The sequence below is a fragment of the Kryptolebias marmoratus genome, linkage group LG15, assembly GCF_001649575.2.
Source record: "Kryptolebias marmoratus isolate JLee-2015 linkage group LG15, ASM164957v2, whole genome shotgun sequence".
Lineage (NCBI taxonomy): Eukaryota > Metazoa > Chordata > Actinopteri > Cyprinodontiformes > Rivulidae > Kryptolebias > Kryptolebias marmoratus.
In genome coordinates, this window is record NC_051444.1 from 21,729,348 (window position 1) to 21,751,423 (window position 22,076).

Genomic DNA, 22,076 nt, shown 5'->3' on the forward strand with positions numbered 1-22,076 from the left:
TTTTTTTTAAAATAAACTTTGGGATGCAATGCTAGTACCTCATTTCAGCAGCTCAGTCATTGACAGTTGTTTAAATGTCTAAATTTCTTTTTTTATCCTCAAACATTTTATTCTCAAAGTCTCTCCTCATTGTAGAAGCCCGATGAAGTTTTGCTGAAATTTGGCAGAGACTGGTCACTGCAAAAGCGAGCAACTGTACAGCTCTGTGCAAATGAAAAGCATTCATTCGCAAAGTTAATGCTATCTTGTTTAAATCTGAGCTTTGTCCTCTTTGAGCTGTGATGTAGACTGGGTCAGACTCCCAACATTAACTTTACACAGGTGCCTGGTGGAGGCACAAAGACAAGCAGCTCAGGACTGCCTCCAAACACACCAGCTGCAATTCTGTGGGTCACAGACAGACACAGACAGAGGGCACATCAACCCAAACCTACTGGGCTGGAAGTAATCAGGGTTAATGACCAAGACTGCACACCAAAGAAGAGATGCCCGATAAGGTGTCAGACAGTATTTACACAGCACTGCAGTTGTGTCTCTGAAGTTCTGTGCGGACAAAGATTTTGTTTTAGAATAAAAAAAAGCAGAGAGTTGATGGATTAAATTAATGCATTAAATTAAGAAACAAACCCACAGTGCCGCATAACCAGGGGGAAATCAGACAGGACTGACTGTGAAATACAAAATAACAACAGAAAAAAATCCACCAAAAATCTGCCAATAAACAGTAAAATGAAGAAAACAAAACCCCTAGTGAGCACACAGTATGTAATGAGAGAGGTGAGTGAACAGGTTGATGCGGCTGAGTTAATGAGAACGTGGGAACAGGCACATGGTAATCTGAAGACAACAGAGGGATAATCGAGGTGAGGGTGCAGGGTCAGGTTATAAAGAAGAGCAAGCCCAGAAACAGAGCAGAACAAAGGACTATAACAAGACAAGAGGCATGAAAAATAAAGATCTTAGAAAATAAAACATGAAGCCGAGCAGATACTAACAAAAGTACAAGAAGATATGATCAAAGGCAGAGAACACCAACAATTCAGAAAAAGAATAATGAAACCAGAAGAAATTCTTAAGCATTTCAAACACCCGACCGTAACGATGCCACATCTGACACGTACTATACGCCTGCACAGGTGTGTGTTTCTTTCCATATTTACAAAACCTCAATATACATGCAAATCAGAGCAGAAATATGAAATGTATAAATGTGATTATGCACGTTCGGGTATGCGATAAAGTCACCAACAGATGTTCGCAGCACACCTGGTTCTAAAACGAACTCTGGTCCACCCTCCTCTGTACGTCTTACCTTCACTTCCCCAGAGTGACAAGATGGGCTCGGTGTGGGCTGCCCACTCATAAACACGGCAACCCCACCCCACACACACATGTTAATGAGATGCAGAACTCTGATGCTAAATCCTTGCAGCGGAGTGCTGCACGGAGATTTTCTCCACTAAATGTGATTTCTGCCAGCAATGCCCATCTCAGCTTTATGCCACATTTCTATTTAATGTGTTTTGCTTCTCCTGCTCTCTGCACCTCACACATCTCTATAAAGCACAGTTCATGAATAAATTGGTGAGGTGTCAGGGTCTCAGCTCAATTTGCCACAAGTTTGGATTTTGTGAAATTTTTGTCAGCTCTTGGCAGGAAGAGTCATTGACAAAAGACACTTGGTTTTGAGGATACACGGACAATGACGTATGTAACATATATTTATAAACCATATTCAGTAAGCGTTTTCTCTGAGCGAAGTCGTTCCTACAGCCATTTGCTTCAGCTGAATGAAGTCTTCCTTTGACATAATGTCTGTCATCTTTAGAATTTATGATAAATTACATTTAGTCCGCCAGTTCACATCTTTTGTGATAATCCTGTCATCTACCCTCTTGAAAATAGTCAAATAAACAATACTGCATAGAAGTCAACATTCTGTTCAACTGATATTAAAATGAATAATAGAAAAACAGATATTTTGTAAAAAATATGTAAAGATGATGCTTATGATAGGAGTCCAAAATCTTGAATGATAAATCCAGAGTTTGATTTTTTTCTAATAATCCCAAATGGACTCCGTTTGCCCCCAGTTGACGGCTTTAGGGTGGCTGACTTTTTTACTGTAATTTATTTATGTCCTCTGCCTCTCTTCTGCTCTCAAGTCAAGATGAAGAGAAAAAAAGAAAATCAAAGCCTAAACTATCTCATAGTTGAAATTAAGCAAGTGTCATTGAACTAGATAAATCACAAAACACTTTTGTTTATGTTTTTTGGTGGCTGATAGCATCTCCAATACACAAACTGTTGAGGCTTTTGATTTTGAGTACGCAAACCTTTGTTGCTGCTTGAGCATTTTGAAAAATGGTTTTAATTATCTTTAGTCTGGCAGGTGTGGTGCAGAGAAAACACTGTTTAATAACCACCCACTCCTAAAAGGAATGTCCTTTTAGTGTTTCAGAAGCGTTCTTTAGAAAAACAGCAGCTCCGGCTTGCTAACGTGAGTTAGCTTAGTTAATTGTACAGTCAAAGGTTATAAATGTTAGCAGTCATCTTCAGACGTGCCATGAAATCTAAGTAAAAAAAAAAAAAAAAAAATCCAAGAGTGCTTTAGCTCGAATGTTTCCTCTTTCCTCGTCTGCTTGACTTGCTGCTGGAATATTGACATAAATTTGGGCTCCGAGGTGGGGGTGGGGATCAGGTAACAGTAAAACTGATTGACAGCAGTGGGAGGTTTGTTTAAGGACTAAGAATGAAAGCAAAAATGTAAAATATATGTAATATGGACTGCATTCAACCCTTCCCCTTCACAACCTTATGTTTTCACCTCAAGTCTTATTTGAGGAGGGGGTCAAAGCCTCCTTTTACCCCCTTTACTCGAACCATTGTGGTCATGGTCATCTGTTACTCTGCAGATGATCACACAGTGTACCAAAGTCTGAACTCCAACCCACTCAAGACTTTCTAAAGCCCCCCACCAGCTTTTCTGAATTCTTGTTAGGCTGCATTATTAAAAACACAAGGTTAAAGTTTGGTTGCGAAAAAATATTAATGAAAAGGTTTAGAAATGAAAGGTTTAGGCATAATAAATCCATAGCTGAGTTCAGAAAATGAAAATTGATGGCTTGCAACCACACCATGCAAATGTGGCTTCAAACGAAACAAAAAGGCAACGTGAAATGTTGCCATCTGACAATTACTGAGCTTTTATTGTAACATGTCGTGCAATCACAGATATTAGGGACTAAGCAGTGAGACTAGGCTGGTAGAAAATGTGAAGGTACTGACGGGCATCATAAGTAGTGTTATTTGAGCTCACATGAATCTTTCAAAATGCCTGCTTATTATTTAAAATACATATTTTCTCCTTGAATAGACAGATACATTTTGCATCAATAATGTAGATGAGTGTGATGCTATAAAAAGATGATTTCCTGAACCTTTCTGTCTGGGCACCACAGCGTCAAAACTGACTGTGTCCTTCAAGACCTTCGCCTAAAAAGGATTTAAAGAACCAGCAAATATTCACCAGCTTCATTTGGAGAGGCAGTTACGTCTTTATTAAGAGGATATAATGATTCCTTTTTTCAAAATGAATCCCATAGCACAGAGGTTACACTGCTGCTCAGCCCATTTGTGCCTTCATCATCCCCCATCTCTCCTTCTCTTGGACTCTTTATCAGCGAGGGCCAGACAATTAGCCCCTCCTGAGGGAGATGAGCAGAGAAGCGTCTGTTGAGAAACTCGTCCTCAGCCATTTCATCACTGCATCTTCAGCACCTGTTTTAGACAAAGATTAAAAAGAAAAAAAGCTGGAGTCCAGTGAAAAAAGCTATGCTGCAAGGTTGGGAGTAGTTCACTGTGAGTTTTACAGTTCTTCTCTTATAACAGAATATCTCATGGATTTGTTTCAGTATTAGTTTACAACAGTGAATTGCTATATTTCCTTGACTTCACTCTGCCAGCAATAAAAACACCATGTAAATTCAGAACTATGCAGAAAAAAGATACTTGACTTTCCCGACAAGGTGTGAAAGAAAATACATCCTGAAGGTTTGCCACGTTTATAGCAAACATTAAATAATATGAAACATTTCTGTGGAAAAGACTTCCCCAAATTCTGCAACATTAAAGAAAGCCCTAACCTTGATTAATCTCATCATTTTAACTACAATTGAACAACTTCTGGCAATCGATAAAAAAAATTGTGTTTTGAAATATGTTATTATGCTGAAACCACAATATTGCTGGTTGAGAAGAGGTCAAAATCCAATAATATCATCGTTAATATCCTGGTTCATTTGTGCTGACTGTCTCAACCATCTCTAATCAATCCCCCGTCTTTCCAGATACATCTCATTTGGTCACATCTTAAGTGCTTGGGAATAATTTGGACAAATCAGGTTATAAATCTAAAATGATCGGTCCTTTCCTCTCGGCGAAGTCAGATGCGCACACGGTGGTTATCGACGACAGTCATGCAGAACCAAGATTCATTGCTGATTATGATACAGCACCATCATCAGTCCATGCCTCACAGCACCACTTCAGACACAGCTGCTTCTGCTCTGGCGTTAGTGGCAGCCTCCACGTAGCCCGGCTGATATCAGAGGTTGAGACGTGTTGTTGGATCACATGGAATGTTGTAAAGAGTCCAATACCTGTGTCCAGATGGAAGGCACAGATGGCATGGAGTTCTGTGATGCTCGGGGCACAATAACAATCACCCCTTGGTGCGGTGTGTTGGGCAACAAGAACCTTCACGGCATGTTTAGATGGTCTCACATACCCTCTTGGTTCCAACATCAGTTCACTATGACATCTGTAGCTCACTTGTCTCCCAGATACGACCACAAGGCTTCATACAAACCCACAGTGTGACCCCATCAAACTCCATCAAATTCTGGTAATTCTGTCTAATTTGTCTATGAGGCATCTTCTGTGTCCGGGGACCTTCACTCTCTGTTTTAACTGATAGCCACTCCAGCAACTGCCTGATAACACTGTCACTCCCACTCATGACGCCACAACTTATGTCCTTTGGTCCCTAGATGTGCCGGCTCTCCAAAAATCAAATCATTTACATGCTCATTAAAGGCAACCATTCCTTCTCTGTGCTCAACTTTTTTTCCGAGTACAGGATTCCACAATGATCCCGTTTCATTCTCTCCTTCTGAACCACATTGGACAGGCCCAGCAAGTTGCTGCACATAATATGCACATAAACCGTATCTCTTACAATACAAACCCCCCTAAAAGGAACAGATGGCTCTCTATTCAGCGCAAGAAATCCTAAGTGTGCAATCAAGGAAGATTGTAATAATTTTACTGCTTTGTTTCTACATATGGTTGTAATTTCCAGCTTGTAGTGTAATGACATTTTTGCTCTTTTGTTTATACAACATTGTGTCATAGTGTTAATAAAGAATAATTTAAAAAAATGTTTCAGTAAAGATAAAAAAATGACAGAATGTGAATTTTCTCCCCATTGTCTGTTGGTGATTAAAGTAATTCTCAAGAACGGTCTCTGTGGACTGGAGGTGTATGTGTTGGTGGGCTCAATCAGGATTTTGTTTCAAGGCATAAATTTAGGCACTATCAGATGAATAAATCATCCATCCATCCATTTTCTTTTCCTGCTTGTTCTGCTCAGGGTCACTGAGGAGCTGGTGCCTTTCTCCAGAGGTCATTGTGTGCAAGTCTATCACAGGGAGATGAACATATCAGATAAACCAAAATAGAAATAAAAATATATGCAGTAAACCATCAGTAGCGGGTAGTAATGAAGTTTTATTTCTGCATTTACCCCACAGAATTAAAAACAAAAAAAACAAATAAAAATAAGCATTTCCACAGCATGTGTCTACATCTGTGCTCCGTGAACAGATGTGGGCTCCTGTTGTTTGGACAAAAAATGAGGGGAAACAACTTTTATTTCCTGCCAAAAAAATACAAAACCAAACAATCACCTGCCTGCTTCATAACTGGCTCCAACAAGTTAATCTGGGATGATACTGTTGCCTCCATTGTGTTCTCTGTTTTCATCCAACTGTTCAGGATACATCATGGTATTTAGGGAGCTGGCTCGTGAGTCTTTCACGGGGGCTCAGGGTGGCTTGATGCAAAATTCTCTTCATAGTTCACCCACTTTGAAGCAAAAGCCAGGACATTAGGAAGCAAACTATAAACCAAGGCTCTAAATGTGCCAGAAAATATTGTTTTCTTATACTTTTTTTTAATACAAGGAAAAACAAAAACATTTATATTCCGAAATCAACATTAGGGAAACATTTATCTCTAGATAACGAGAGATTATGAATCACTTGTGGCAAAATGCGCAACTTAACATACTTCATTTTTATGTTTTACTCACCAGTCATTTTAACTTCTACATATTTTTAAAGCAAGCACAGCCAATTTTTTTGAAAATGAAAGGGAATGCCAACTATACACAATAAAGACCAGCACTATTTTGTATTCATTGTAGCTCCAGAAGCACTTGTTTCTGGTCCAACAGACTGCATTTAGACAGACCTGTTCCAACTGGTGCATACATTTTATTGTCTTCTAACAGGTGAGCTCAGCTATTTCTAGATCATTGAAAGTTGGGTATTGACAAGCTGGATTCGGCTGAAATGACCAGTGATTACCCCACACGCTGCTGCATTAGTTACACTGGACTGTGGAAAACCATGTCAGCCACAGTCAGCATGGAGCGTATTAGCCAAATTAAAATGCACCATTGCCTGGGTCTCTTTTTTAAACAGGCTTTAAAGTGTTTCTTAATATATGCCCTTTTTTTTCTTAAATAATTCTCAGTTTTCAGAACATAGTGATAAATGCAGTGGCGCCTCGAGTTGTATGAGCCTTAGACTCGTGATGGATACGAACAACTGTTTTTGAGGTGACATTTTCATCAATGAATTGCTCAGGCGGGCTCATCAATATCTTGTGGAGTTAACCGATGTGATGTCCTTCGTGAGGCTTTCCACACTAAAACAGACATCGGTGACATTTAAAAATAAAATGGAGATCCAAATGAATTGTCTGAACACTTTGTAATGAACAACAGAGAGCAGTTGATGATCCAAATGTTTGATTGATAGATTTATGTATATATTTTGTTTTTTGCTATTTTTGCTGTTCCTGTTCCCAACAATGAATGAGAAGCGACTAACAGGCAGCCTACAACCCTATTTGTAGTTGTCTTTTTTTTTTTTTTTTTTTTACATGATAAGCCAGCAAATTCCTGATGAGATTGGAAGTATTAAAATGGGTTTTTATTGTTTTCTTTCACAATGAATGTCTTCGGCAAATAATGGGCAAAACGGCAAACTCGGGATCTTTTTCCAGCAACTGGTGAAAGTGCGGGCTGCACGGTGGAGCAGCTGGTTAGCATCTGGGTTCGACTCCCTGCTGGGTCCTATAAATGTGGAATTAGCATGTTTTCCACATGTTTGTGTGGGTTTCCTCCACTATTCAAAAACATGCTTGTTAGGTTGATTGGCGACTCTAAATCAACTCTTGGTGTGAGTGTGAGCGCGTTTGTGGTTCTCAGGCTCCTACAACGATCAAGCACATATTGAAAATGGATAGATGGCGGGTATAACCGGTAAAGCTGCTTTAGGTGTGGTGTGAAACTTTTGCATCATTTATTTGGTTCTTCAGATTTTTTTTCTTAAAAATCAGTGGCTGAGTAATCCAAGCACCCTTTGTCAGTGATTTAACCAGAGTCTTTTCATAGTTTCAAAACAAACTCTTACATTTCTGGGAAAAAAACAAATATACCACATAAGTTGTGCTAAATAATTATTTATAATCGTTCTCACCAGTAGAATCTTCGAAAATTCTGAATCGGTTGACGATGTCTTCTCCTCTGCTGCCATTTTTCATTGGCAGATGGGAAATGATGATTGTCTGAATGCCTGTTGAGCAAAATGGACCTGAACAACCCTTCAATTTCAGCCTCATCATGTGGGCGAGCAGGATGAGCCCCAGCAGTGACACTATCACTCCCAAGGCAAAAAACCAATTTCTTTTTAGAGCTCAGCAAACCCAGATGCAATTTGATGATGGGAAAATTTCTGAGACTGAGTGGATGACAGTTACTTACCTCCTTCTCAAATGACACTTTGTTGAAATTTACAAGCAGGGCACCTTTTTCCTCCAGCTCTGTGATTCCTGTCTCTCCACGCCACATCTCATTTCTATATCAGCTGCAAGCTTGTGACATAATGGATGCTGCATTGATTCCTTCACCCCCAGGAAAACAGAAAAGAAATACAGACACACACAGTTACTTCAGATTGATACAAATCCATCCTCTTTTTCCACATACTTTACTGTCTGCTGCTTTTAAAATAAATACAATTAACATTTCTCTCTTGTTTAAAAAAAAAGTACAGCAAAACATATCCATCTATAATTAAACTACAATAACAAATGACAGGATTTAACACTGATCATGTTTTCAGGAAACAATAAAGTGCTTTTGGGGATTTTCTGAACCAATAGAAAAAAGAAACAAATGCCAAATACTAGTTTTTCTGTTTCTGTTTTCAAAAGACAATCTTCCACGAAGCAGAGACAGAAACACAAACCACCTCTGTTCGTCGGGAGACTCTGGGATAGTAGGTCATGTACAGTGATGTAGAATTTGTCAGCCGGTAACCTTACTCTGAAATAAAAAAACGTCACATTGTTCTGCCTTTTTCTCCCAGTTTGAACTGTAGTGTCCTACAGGCCGTGTGTCAAACAAAAAGTTTATTAAACTTTAGAAAGGTATCTCTTCCCTATATATATATAAATATATAGATAGATAGATATAAAATCAAGTAGCGTTTGTTTCAATTAATTTGAAACTGATTTGGTACAAAATTAAAAAGAAGTACAGACCTAAAAATCATCTTCCCAATGTGAAAGGACAAAGTGTTAAACACTCACTCTTAGCTTCTTACCAGGATGAATCCTAGTGTGAAAGAATCATGCTTGATTTCTGGAATGTTGATTAAATAAAATTGACATGGCATCTCAAAACGCTGATTATAAGATACAAGTTCTTGCCATACCAGAACGTCTTGTCTTCCTCCGCTGCTCTGTGATCACTCTGTGACAGCTGAGCTTTGCAACACAACTGATTTGAAACAACCTGTTAGGTCTTTAAGCTTGTTTGTTATTCTGAATTGCTATTAATGTTTGTTTGATGTAGAGTTCTTAAATGTGTAGTATTTTATTGTGCCTATTTTCTGTCACGGCAGTTAGCAAATGGAGAAAAAAAAATGTGTCTACTTCTAGGTGGGAGAGGTGATCACCTGTGACTAAGAATGGAAACATGCTTGATCATGTCTTCCCGTGTGAGCTCTGCCATTTGTCATTTTTCACCTGTCCATTAAACTGACTGTACACGCTGTGGTACAAGCTTCTTCCATCTATAATGCAGATGAAGAAAAGATAAGAACAGACAAAAAAAAGACCACAGGTCAAACCAGAAGCAGAAGAGGAAATAATTACAAAACATATCATTGTTTTGTGCATAATATATGTGAGGAGGCTTGCTTTTAGCAATAATTGGATATCTGTGTAAAATCCCTGGTGGGAAATTATTTTAACTTTGTTTCTTCTTCTTGTCTTTTAAGTAGACAGTTCACAGAGTGGAAAGCTATGGTGAACTACAAACACAAGCGTGTGCACACATGGATGCTGTGCCAAACGTCTGTACCATGACCATATGGTACAAATACATGTACTGTTCCACCTCTACTTTATAGTCTGTGAACTATGAACAACAAAAACATGCTCTAACATGAAGGTCTGCTGTCTGCCTGCCATGAAAGATTTATTTTTTTTCTATAACTTCCAAAAGTACCAATTTGTCAAATTTATTATTTTTTTTCGGGTAATCCAAATGTTTGGATGCCAGAGGCACAGATTTTCCAAGACACAGTTTTATGCTTTATGATCTGTTTTTATTTCTATTTTTATTTTTATCATCACCCCTACATCAAAACCTAGTGGACGTAGATGTCAGCAGCAGAAGTTTAAGAAGCTGCATTTGTTAAGAAATTAGCCATCAGGTTCTCGCTGGTGAATAGTTACCAGGCAGAAGGTCAGATGAAAACTGTAATGACAGTTCTCCATGTTTGCTATATTATGTGTGCATGTGGGATGTTTTAAAGTGCTCTCTGAGGGAAACACCAATTCTAAAATCATGTATTTTGTGCTTGCACCCTCACAAATGGCACTTGCTGAGTTTGTGTTTTCTTATGTTTTTATTATACTTCAGGGAGTTCTGCATGGGTGAAAGTTATACATTGGTACCAACTCTGCTGGACTTGAAAAGAAGCTCTTTTCTCACAGTGGTTGCACTAAATCAGTGTGAGAAAAATGCCCCGCTGAAGCCGCCCTAGTTTTTTTTCTTCTTCCTTTTTTTTTTTTTTTATTAAAGTAGCACTACATTGGTGTATGTATTAAAACAGCAAACCAGTGTGGCAAAAAAAAAAAAAGCTGAATAAACAAGGTGTCAAAGTTAGGTACACACTTTTGGTTCTACCTCTACAACCCGCTAAGAGGTGGCATCCGCTTCAGCTCTCTGTCACCCAGTCTTACGAACAGAACACCGAGGCGCAACAAAGGCTCATCACTCCAACTTTAAAAAGACCCCAAAGGAGTTTACAATTTCCACTTTTCCTTTTTTAAAAAAACTCCAACAAACTGCAAGACACAGCTTTAGCATCCAGCAGTTTTAAAGCAAGTTGCACTTCTAATTGAGCTGGTGTATTGTGAAGTAATTACTATATGTGCAGTCAGCATCTTCCCTACAGTACTCAGCAGTCAGAGTGAGCTCAGTTTGGGGATTCAGAGAGAAATTGTTAAAGTCAAACTAACAGCCATGGAGAGCTGAACCCATTTAAGATCAAATTTCTGTCATCTACAACTCAAATCTCAAAAGATTTATAGGCACTGAAGAGAATTTTTACTCTGCATTACTTTTGCATCAGATAGTAATTCTGGTAGGTTTTACTTGGTCTGTTTTGGAATATGGTGTTTCACAGACAATGGCTTGCACTTGTATAGCGCTTTATCTACTCCAAGGACTCCAAAAGCGCCTCACACTACAATCATTCACCCATTCATTCACACATTCATACACTAAGCACAATAAGTTGCAATGGACTTCCAACACCTTCTTCAGTGTAAATAACAGACTTTTATAAAATCTTTCTCAGAGTCTTCGAAATATGTTACAATATTCTACAACGCAGAAGGAGAAGACTGTTAATCCTATTGAGAAGCGTTATTTTAAACGATGCAATGATTTTTCTTGCACATTACTTGGGGAATAAACTAGAGCTCTCTGCACACCTTTGCTCCTCAAAGACCAAGCATTTCATGGATATTGCTTTTATATCACATCATGATTACAATGACTTGTTACCACAACTTCTTTTCCTTCTAAAGTGCCATTACAAACTCTTCAATTTTCTTTATCCCAACCTCTTTCAGAGTGCGTCGCAGAAATGGATGCAGAGTATCTTATCACACGAGGACACTGCCAAAACAAAACATTTTGGGGTCATTCATAAAGCCTGTAATGAAATAAACATAAATTGATTTAGTCATGAGAAGATTTTCTGATTAAAACAAACTTCACAAGAGCAGATTTATTACAATGTATTCAGTCCAATTAAACTGACAATGAACAAACCCTAAAATACTCAGAAATGCTAAATTATTTATCCGCCGTTCTCAATATGATTACATTTTATGTGATTGTATGCAGATATTTTTCTCCTTTTTTATGATTCTTTGTTTTCTCTTCCCATAAATAGTAAGATTGTGGATACACAACAATACATGATTCAAAGTAAAATTACAAATCACTCTTCTATTCTCATCCTGAGCTGCCACATGTGTGCTTCTTCAGCTCTGCCTCTCCATCTCGAAAACCATGTGATTTAACCCAAGATTGCATCCACCCACACTGCAGAAAATGATAATGGCTTATGTAAATGTAAATGTATACAAGAGATGGATTTACAATTGTTCTGTGCTGGCCAGAGTCCCAGAAGACCTTAAGAAAGATAAAGAGGAGAATAAGAACACAGACAAAGCAAATGGGAAGAAAACAAGAAGAGTCTCATGTACAGAGCACTGCAGAGCAGGAGCAACATTTGATATGTGGCCATGCTTCTGCATTTATATAGGCGCTGTAGGGATTTGTACACTTACAAATATACTACACATGCATAAATGTGCTGCGGGGGAAAGATGCACATTTTACTATTTTATATTTGCTAAGAAAATTACAGAAAAAGGCAATCTATTAAGTTCACTTCTTTGTGCAGTTTGTGCAGTAAGGGTGTTGGGTGACTGAAAAAAAACAAAACTATAGAATGTTGTAGGGTTATGGATGAAGCTGAGATGTGTGTTATTAGGAAGATACAAACTGTCAAGACTCACGGGGGAAAAGCTGAAAAGAGAGTAGTATTTTTTTTTTTGGCATAAAATGTAAAAAAAAAAAAAACAACAACAAAAAAACCCCAACAACAGAGCACTGCGAAGACAGGGAGAACAAAAACTGAACATCCAACAGGAAAATGCAGAGGCATAAAAACGAAACGAAGAACAGAGGAAGAACTGGTAAAGCCACACACACAAAAAAAAAAAATCTGCAGGAACAGAACGAGTGACAATGATGGGGATAATCTAATCAGCAAAGGAAACCAGTGAGGACAGATTCGGAGAAAAGTAATGACAAATGAAGAGTGGCAAATTGTGCCAATTACATCTGACAAGACCCCAACACACACATGTACACCCACACACACACACAAAAGTCTTAGTCACTGCATTGCAGAGGCAGTCTTTTTTATGACCTAACAAGTTTATTAAGTTTGCCACTCGTTTTTTTTGCAGTGAACATGTAATAAATTGACAGCACAACCACGCAGCCTACTGACGGTTCCACACAGATGTTTCACAACCCAATTACACAAAAATTGACTATTTATAATTTCTGTTTTTTAAAGCGATATCACACAAGCACATTTTTATCAGTTACCAGTGCAAAGCAGACCAAGTCAAAACCGACAAATAACAGAATCAACCTATGAAAATGTATTCAATATGTAGATTTATTATTATTATTATTATTATTATTATTATTATTATTATTATTATTATTATTATTATTATTAATGTTAATGTTAATAATAATAATACCTTTATTGGAAACAAAATGCAGTCAAACCAGTTTAATTAGATAAGCTGCAACACTGTAGAAAAACCACAGTACTATAAAAAAGCTCATGAAATCCTTTTTTTTTTTTACAACACATAGTTGTCAAGAGTCCAACACCTGTTGTGATAACACTATCGCTCCATGCATGATGCCGCCACTTATGCCCTTTGGTGCCTGCTCTAGGCATGCCAGCTCCTTGCAAACTAAATTATTTACATACTCATGTTAGTCTGCATGTCTACCTAATTACCGGTATGTCCAAATCTAACCATCCCTTTTGGGTGCTTAACCTAATTTTGGCAGAGCGTGGGAAATGGGAAATAAAACTAGCTTATTAGTAGAAGGAAACCCAACGAGGATGAAAAACATGTTCAGCCTAAATATGAGACACGTTCAGCCAGAGTGCTGCGCCTTCCACTGCAGCCTCGCAAAAAGAATGAGGTCACCACATTTCGGCAGTCGACTTGTTTGATTAGTTATCACAAACAAAGTTCTCGGCAACAAGACAAAGGCCACTCCATATCCTTATAAAGCTGTCAGTAGTGCTGAGCTGCCCACCTAATGGGCTCATGCAGCACACACACAGTGGAGGACTCTAAAGTACACACTTAAGACCTCTGCTAAGACAGTCTAAGTGAGAGTCGGGACTGAATTATTTGATCAATCCTTCAGTCGGTGGTCCTTCACCTCTCCAGGCTTCTGGGCTGTGAGAGCCCCACAGCAGCAGAGTGTAGCCCTGACAACACGCCTCCGTCAGAAGTGCTGCATCCCTCTTGTTGTGTACAAAAGAACAGTCGCATACTGTTGATTCCATTTAGATTACTGATCCATTTGTTTGTTTTATGTGACAGAGATGTGGAGCTCTGTGTCCTTTAATCAGACGACTTTCAGAAGAGTGAGGGATGCTGTGAGTTTGCTGAAATTATTTTACACTCCACAAAGTGCACGATACATTATTCATGTGAAAGCTTTCCCATTAAACACACTAACAGTGGCTTTTTACCGTCCACACGGAAAACAAAAAACTAGGATCAATCATTGTTTTAGGTGCTCTTGGGTGACATCCACTGAGAAGCTCATTTTCATCTGAAATGAAAGCTGTTCAGTCAAATCAGAGTCATTATGGTTCCATCATATATTCACAACCTTATAACTGCTCAATAACATGGCAGCTACAGAGCCACAGAGCTTCTGGAACAGAGCCCACATAAGACTTGTCTACTTATTTTTGTTGAATGTGGAGTAAAAATAAGCATCGGGGGGAATGAATCATTTTTACTTGCTTAAATTGTGTGTGTTTTTTATGCTTTAACATCTAAGCTTTATTAAGTGTTTGAGACACATGTAAAAAAAACACATTAATGCTTTTTTTCCCTTATTTTTGACCATTTTTTGTCAATTTTTACAGTGCAAATGGGCAAAATGCATTACAAAAACAAAAAAATTGTTTTAGCTTATAACATTTGCAAGGTAGGAGGAAGGGAGATAAACAAAAATGAGAAAGTATTTGTGTCTATCTCTGTGTGTGTAGTCTGTGTATTCATTCAGCTTTCTTTAATCTACAGTCATTACATAATGAAGGCAGAATGAGAAGAATTACATTCAATCCTAGTGTGTAATAGTTGTAATAATTGTAACAGAAGGTATAAAGTTGTGATTTACACAAGGAATTAGTTTAATGAGATTGGCTAAAAAAACATTGACCCTCCGCTGCCTTCCAGGCCGTTCCTTTGCCACACATAGGACTGGTCTTACTTCTAACCCGGTGGGTCAGTTGGCCCAAAAGGTTCTTCTTCTCCAGGTCAAAGTGCAGCAGCTCCTTGTTCTGTCCCTGACATTGCTGTCACTTTAAGGCAGAGCTGAGGGTTAGACCTGCTTCAAGATCGGTCCAGATAGTCCTAATCCTTCAGAGCTGGACTGACTGGGAAGCAGCTGTGCTGAATGATTTTTTTTGTTTTTTCACACTTGAAAAACTGACAACTGAGAATTCTTATTTTGACGTGCTGTGCTCACCTAAATCCAGAAGTATAATAAAAAAGATAACCGGGATAGTTGTAGACTTTTTTTTTTCTTTTGTGGCTGAAAACTCTTTAAAACATAAATTTCCCCAGCAACTGTCTAATTTTAGATAACAAAAAGTTACACCACAGTTAATATTCAGTCTGTTTGACTCATCAGCGGGCCACATTCTACTGACAACATTTTAGTTCACACTATAAAAGACCCCGGTGGAAAAACAAGGAGAGAATAGGGAAAAATTTGCAGCTTGTCTATTTAACTTTATTTAATTTGCATTTTGTTTTATTTCTCATTTGTTTTCATTCATTTTTATTTTCTCATGGGTGTACTGCAACAACTTTTATCCCTTATCTTCTAACACGGCACCATGGTCATTGTAAATCAGAAAAGGTGTGGTTTTTATACCAAACTAAGTGTGCTACTTTGTGCAAAAGTTCTTGTTACTTGCTGGTTGCCCTGAGAGACAAAGAGAGAAAAGCAGAGATAAGAAAGATTAGGGGTTTTGAAGGATTTATTTTTGCTTACAGAATAAAACAACAAAAAAACAAAGAATAGTGATCCGCAGTTTTTTTTATTTTTATTTCTTGCCTCTGTGCAAAGAAGCACACAGAATAACAATTATTTGCACAGTAATTTAAATGCGTCGAAACCCCTTTATATTTGTGCCCACGTGTAAATGAAATCATTTGTAATTTTCCTTTTAATTCATCACGAAATGATGAATTAAAACTACACAAAACCAAAACATCCACTGCTGTTGTGAAAACATGCTCATCTGTAAAGATAATGTCTGTTTGTGAGCGTAATCCTGTGTGTCTGCCTTAGAGATAACTGAGAAATACTGTATGCTTGTTTCTACTCTCTGAGAGAGATCCAGACTGCAAGACTGCCCAAACCGTGTGGAAACCACAATTATGATTATCCAAATAATTCTTCTCCAACTGAGTCTTTTGTTTAATTATGTACTAAATATTTTACTGCATTAACAGTACTAAAAACTGTATTAGCTGTCTGTCGGCCTACAAGAAAATGGGGTTTTTATTTCTTTATTTTATGGAACATTTTTTTAATACCCTACGAGGTAGAAAAATGGTTCTTCATATGACACCTGTGGATCTTTTTAAAGGAAAAAATCAATGTTGGCAGATATTGTTAGTATCTTTATATGACAATGCAACATGAACCAGAGGCATACTTGATGTCTCAGCTCACCTAAGGCTTCTGGTCTATACCAGAGCCTCAATAATTCAGGCTGAGCTTTCCTAAAATGTAATTATTTTCATGTATAATGCAATGCAAAATAAAATGATATTAGAAATTAAATAGGACTCGTTCTTCTAAAAAGCATTCTATTCAAAATGTTGATTCTGAAACAGCATATGTATCGACTGTAGGAAAATGTATCTGTGTGAAATGAGGTTGTCAATACAATGAGCTGATTTTAGAATTGACCGCTTTTGTTACAAACCTTTCTTAAACAACAGAAGAAGGAGAAAATGAAACAAGAGCTAAATGTTATTCAGAGACAGGAAGTTATTAGTAATAGCTTAAAAAAAGCTAATTCCCATACATAAATGAAAAACAGTATTATCATCAAGTGTTCATAAAGTTTAATATTTTTTCAAAGAGGACACAGAAGCAGAGGATGATAGGAGACATGAACAAATAGAAAGGATCACACTGTCAGGAAACTGCATTCAAGCTGGAACTGTAGGCTCTCCTCCTGCAGAGCTGCATGAAAATGGAAATATTATCAAACGTGCTGCATGCAAAATCCCCTTTCGCTAATCCTGTGTGCTCTGCAAATCAACCTATAGAAAGGCACAGGGTTTTCCATTTAAACATTTTAAGGAAGTCAACAGGACAAAAGACTAATTGCTGTTTGAAACCATTGAGCCACCTGCAAAAATGAGCCTTTTATGCTTTGGGCTTCACAATGATAGCAACATTTGCGACAGAAGGTCCATCCTGAGCCTAACTAAGCAGTGCTGCATCTGTTTTTACCTGTTTTATGACCCTTTCAGTTTCAAATTAGACACGCAATAAGTTATCTTCTCCAAAAGCAGCAAGGCATAGAGACATCATTTGGGTTTGTTATAGCACTAACTGTACATTCCCTACTTATCCTGCCAGTCAGACAGTTCTTGGCCCTGAAATATAGCAGTCAGTGGAGTCTACTAGGCAAGTTAAGACTTCTGTTTTGGATCAAACACAGCCCGTTTTCCAGGTTCCTGCACTAGATGTTTTGTCTAATAAACTAACTCTCATATCTAAGAAGTTCAGGTTCTCAGCTTCCTAACTGGAGAAGATCTATAGTGCACAAGCCAACACAGGTTGCATGAACCAAATGTCACTTTGTCCATTTTGTGAAGCCTCATTAATCACCCCCAGCTGTGCATGAGACAAATGCCTGCCTAGTTAATCACTAACTGACAGCAGAGGGTCTCAGGCTGGGGATGGTTGCTTTTTATCAATGGGCTTGGATGAACAGTTCAAAAAATTACCTCCTTCTGTAGTTTCAGAAGCACTATTTTTAAGCCTTGTTTAAAAATGTCAGAAGGTTAAAGAAACGGATTGTTGGAGAAATCTTCAAAAACAAGAGGACAACAGCATGGCAACAAAAATCCAGTCACATTTATAGTAGGCTCTGGTGTAGGGTTTGATCACTAAAACAAAAATATTTATTGGTATTAAGTTATCAAACGAATCCATTCTTACTGCACATTTCCTACCACACGCACATTAATAAATTAGGATATAAAGTAAGTATTTCATGATAAGGTGTGGTAGGTCATAAAGATAAAAATGAAAAAATATATATTTTCTTAGGTTGATCATGTATGCTGAGCTGTTGCTTCTTAAGAAGAAGATTGCAGGATCTCCTGCCTTTCTAGGTGCAGTTTGCATGTTCTCCCAGTGCACGCGTGGGTTTACTCCGGTTTCCTCCCACAGACTGAAAACATGCATGTTAGGTTAATTGGTGGCTCTAAATTGTCCCCAGGTGTGAGTGAGAGTCTGATCCTGTGACCTGTCTCCCACATAGTGACTGCTGGAGATAGCCACCAGCTTCCCGCGACCCGAAGAGGAGAAGTGGGTAAAGGAAACAGATGGATGATCATGTATGCAGCTCACTCACATTTCTAAGGACACATCTATAAACACAAATCCTGATCTGTAAAACTGTACGTGTGTGGCTTTGAAGGATGTGGCTACAAAGAATTGTAAAATAAAACAATCTCCTTTCGTTTCATAAGGGGTGGTCCAGTGTTTCCTATGTTAAAGGAGATAATAAAAGACAAAAAAACAACCTTTTTTGAAGGACTGAAGATAACTCAACAAGCTCCTATAGCTGTTACTTTGATACGTTGGAGTGATTTCATTCAGTAAGAAACCTCCCAAACCAACAAGAGAATTCAACCAGATGCCATGTTTTAGGACCTCTTTATTCACAGAGTGAAATGAGGAACATCCCTTTATCCAGTCGATACTGTAGTGTCGAAGCAATCTCAGAGAGATAGGATTTTTTTGAAGTGGTGTTCCGTGAAGTTGTTATCAGCAGTCATTATCTTACTTGCAGCAGAAACTGCTCAGCGCTTTATCAGTTTGGAATATCAGGCAGACGTTCTCCTGGGGGAGATGAGCTAACAGCTTAACATAGCGGAGCCAAGACTGAAGTGGATTTCTGCCGTCTTAAAACAAGTTCGGTCTCAAAGATTTACAGCAGCTCATGCCACCACAAATTTATAAACCTGCACTTTGCATCATTTTTGCATTAGCTACAGTAGTTATTTGCATAGCAGTTCATTGCTACTTACACTGAAGACTGTATAGTCTGCAGTTTGTTACCATGAGAGATGTGCTGCAAAACGAAAAATGTTAAGCATAACCAAGCAAAGAAACTATCTGATGAAAAAGTAAGGCAGTGTAAAAATTACGAAAATGGCGTTCACTTTAATCACTAAAAAATCTTTTTGGGTTTCACGCCACTTTACTTTCCCCTCAGACAGGTTCTCTGCCTGGTTATACTGAGCATCTTCTGTTTCGCAGCACATTCGCTGCAAGTCAACAATGCCCCCCGCAAAAAAAAAGTAAAAGAAAACAATTTCACAGAGAGTGAGACTGATGGCTAATCACAGAAGTGGAAGCCAATAACTCTGTTTTAATTTGAAGGTTTATATTTCAGCATCAAAAAGAAGCAGAAAACTGCAGAGACATTCGAACAATTGTATAGAAAAGGGGTGACTGCACATCACCACAGGCTGCCACAGGTAGAGCGGCATAAATGGCATCCAACTGACATATACTGGACCCAATATGGGAAGCTGGAAGAGGAACAGTGTCCCTATAGGCTGGACCAAGAACAAGTTTGAAGTCCTACTCTTTCATTAAAAATGTGCTCAGCACAAGCCCACCTGAGTCATATCAAGTTAAAGTTAAGAGTACAGCGTGCTGCTGAGACTTGTTTTATGTTTGAGTTATAGTTTTCAGAATGTCATTACTTGACTTCCAAAACTTAAATTTTAATCAGATTCAGTTTACAGATAATCCTGGAGGCTTTCATGTTTTTTTGATGAGCAGGGGTCAGTCGCCCACCTCTGACCTGCTATGCCCTGAAGTCACAAAATATCACAGAAATAAAATGAACCCGGGCTAAAAAAGTAGGCATTGTATTTAAAGTGTATTGTATTTTTCAACAATAATACAATGCAAATATGCTAATAAAAATAAACTGTTTTAATGAACAGTACACTGGCATGCCATGTTGTAAATGTATCTTAATAACTCTTCGTTATTTGTTAAAAAAAGATTGTTTTTTTGGATTTTTGCCAGTAAATCTCACCACATACACAGTAAGTATGTTTTGGAACAATGAAACAAACAAACAAACAAAAACAGTGAGATACATAACCTGAAACACAATGAAGCCTAAATTTATGTGCAACAGGTTACATAATACAGTTACAGTGTGTGTCAGCAGGCAAGCTGGCAAGCTTCAGAGCACCGCAGCCTTTGGGAGCCTCCTGGGATATAACTTCTCACCTTAAAATATGGTGCACCATCTTGAAAGTTGTGACAAGTGAAAGGGTCTTCATTGTAGGAAAGATGACAAGAGATGTCAGATAAGCAGAAGAATTCCAGAGGAAAAAAGCCGGTCAGGCTGCACAGCCCTCTGCCCTGGAGGGAAGCTGTCACTGTGGATTCAGGTGAGGAGCCTCTTCTCTACTCTCTCTAAAACGATTTGAGCATTTCAACCCTGCTCACCACATCAGCCTGTGCCCCCCCCCCCTTTCTCAGACAGCTGCTTCCAAAGCTCAAGGTCGGCCATGAAGAAAGGCCACGCAGATGGTGCTTTTGCAGTCGAACTACAGTGACGAGTGCGCTGCAACTTAATGCAATTGAAGGTGAGTTTCATTCCAGGAGAACTGTACCCACAAGCTGCTCTTTGCTCAGTATGATTTTGCTGCAACACAAGAACAGAATTGCATTATGTAGGCTCATGCCATGTGTGTAGCTGTGCTGGAGGTTTGCTTAGTGTGGAAGTCAGGACCACAGGTTACAATGTTGAAGCTCTTGAGCATCTGAAAGGGTGAAGGCTGTCTTGGCTTGTACTTTTAAACTATTCAGTTGGCTATTTTTCCCATTATTTGACAAAAGAACATTCATGGCCATGAGTGAGGTCTCGCAAATTGCTGCCCAGTACTTAAACAGATGAAGATATTCAAACCTTGGTGTGTATTTTTAGTTTTATACTGCATATTTATTTGAACATTGACTCCTACAGGACTAAACCAGTCTCCCTAAAAGATTATCATCCTGACTGGTTCCAGGTGGAAGGTAAGAAAGTGAGAGATTGATGAACTATCTGTGCATGCCATTTTGCCTGGTTTCTGTCTACTTGCTGTGGACTTCTTTTAACTTTATTTAAAAATCCTATTCAGGGCAGAATTAAAGCAGGGTTAAGGTTAGGGCTTTTCAAACTACATGATTTTCTTTTTCTTCCTTTTTCTCTTCTCCTCCTCTTTTTCTGCCTTTCCTCGGGTGGAGTAGAGGGCTGGCTGTGTTTTAGCAGAGCCCCACCTGCTGGTGGAGCCTTAGCTCCCTAGTTTCAGCTGCCACACTTGTTCTCCGTTATCATCATCAACACACTGCTATTTACAATAAGCAGAAACATCTTTTCAGCCTCAGATCACTGTAGGTACCAGGGTGAACATTGGCCAACATATCGTTCCAAGTGATTCCCTGTATTTCTGTATTCCTAGTGTTTTGATAATGTTACTAACCAGTTCTTGCATTCTCCATTGTAGTTATCCTGGGTGCCAAGATGGTTGCACATTCCTCTGTGAATTATGCTCCTTGGATTCTCCTTGTGTCTGAGCATGCTCCTATCCAGCCAGCTCTGACCTACCAAGCCTACCCGTCTGAGAACCTACCTGCCTGCCCGCTCTCCTCCATCATCTTTCCTTCCTCAGACTCCTGGATTGCACTTCTCTCCTCTAGCCTCAGGAAATATAGACAAATCAAGTAAGTGGTCCTGGGTTCATGCTGGGTTTTCAGTATTCTGAAAACAATAGTTATTTTCAGCTATTATTTCTGTCCTCCTCCAGATGTCATGAGCTCATGAAATCATCACACTTGGCCTCTAATACATTTGCTAATTGTGCAAATAAATCTATTTACAGACTTTTCATTCTTGGCTTCTGTTATCAGCATTCGAGGTCCTTAAAACCCTCAAAACAGAACCCCTACTCACCAGCCTGCCAGCTGCCTTCTGCGTGCCTGTATTTCAGTTCTTCCACCATAACTCTTGACATTTAGG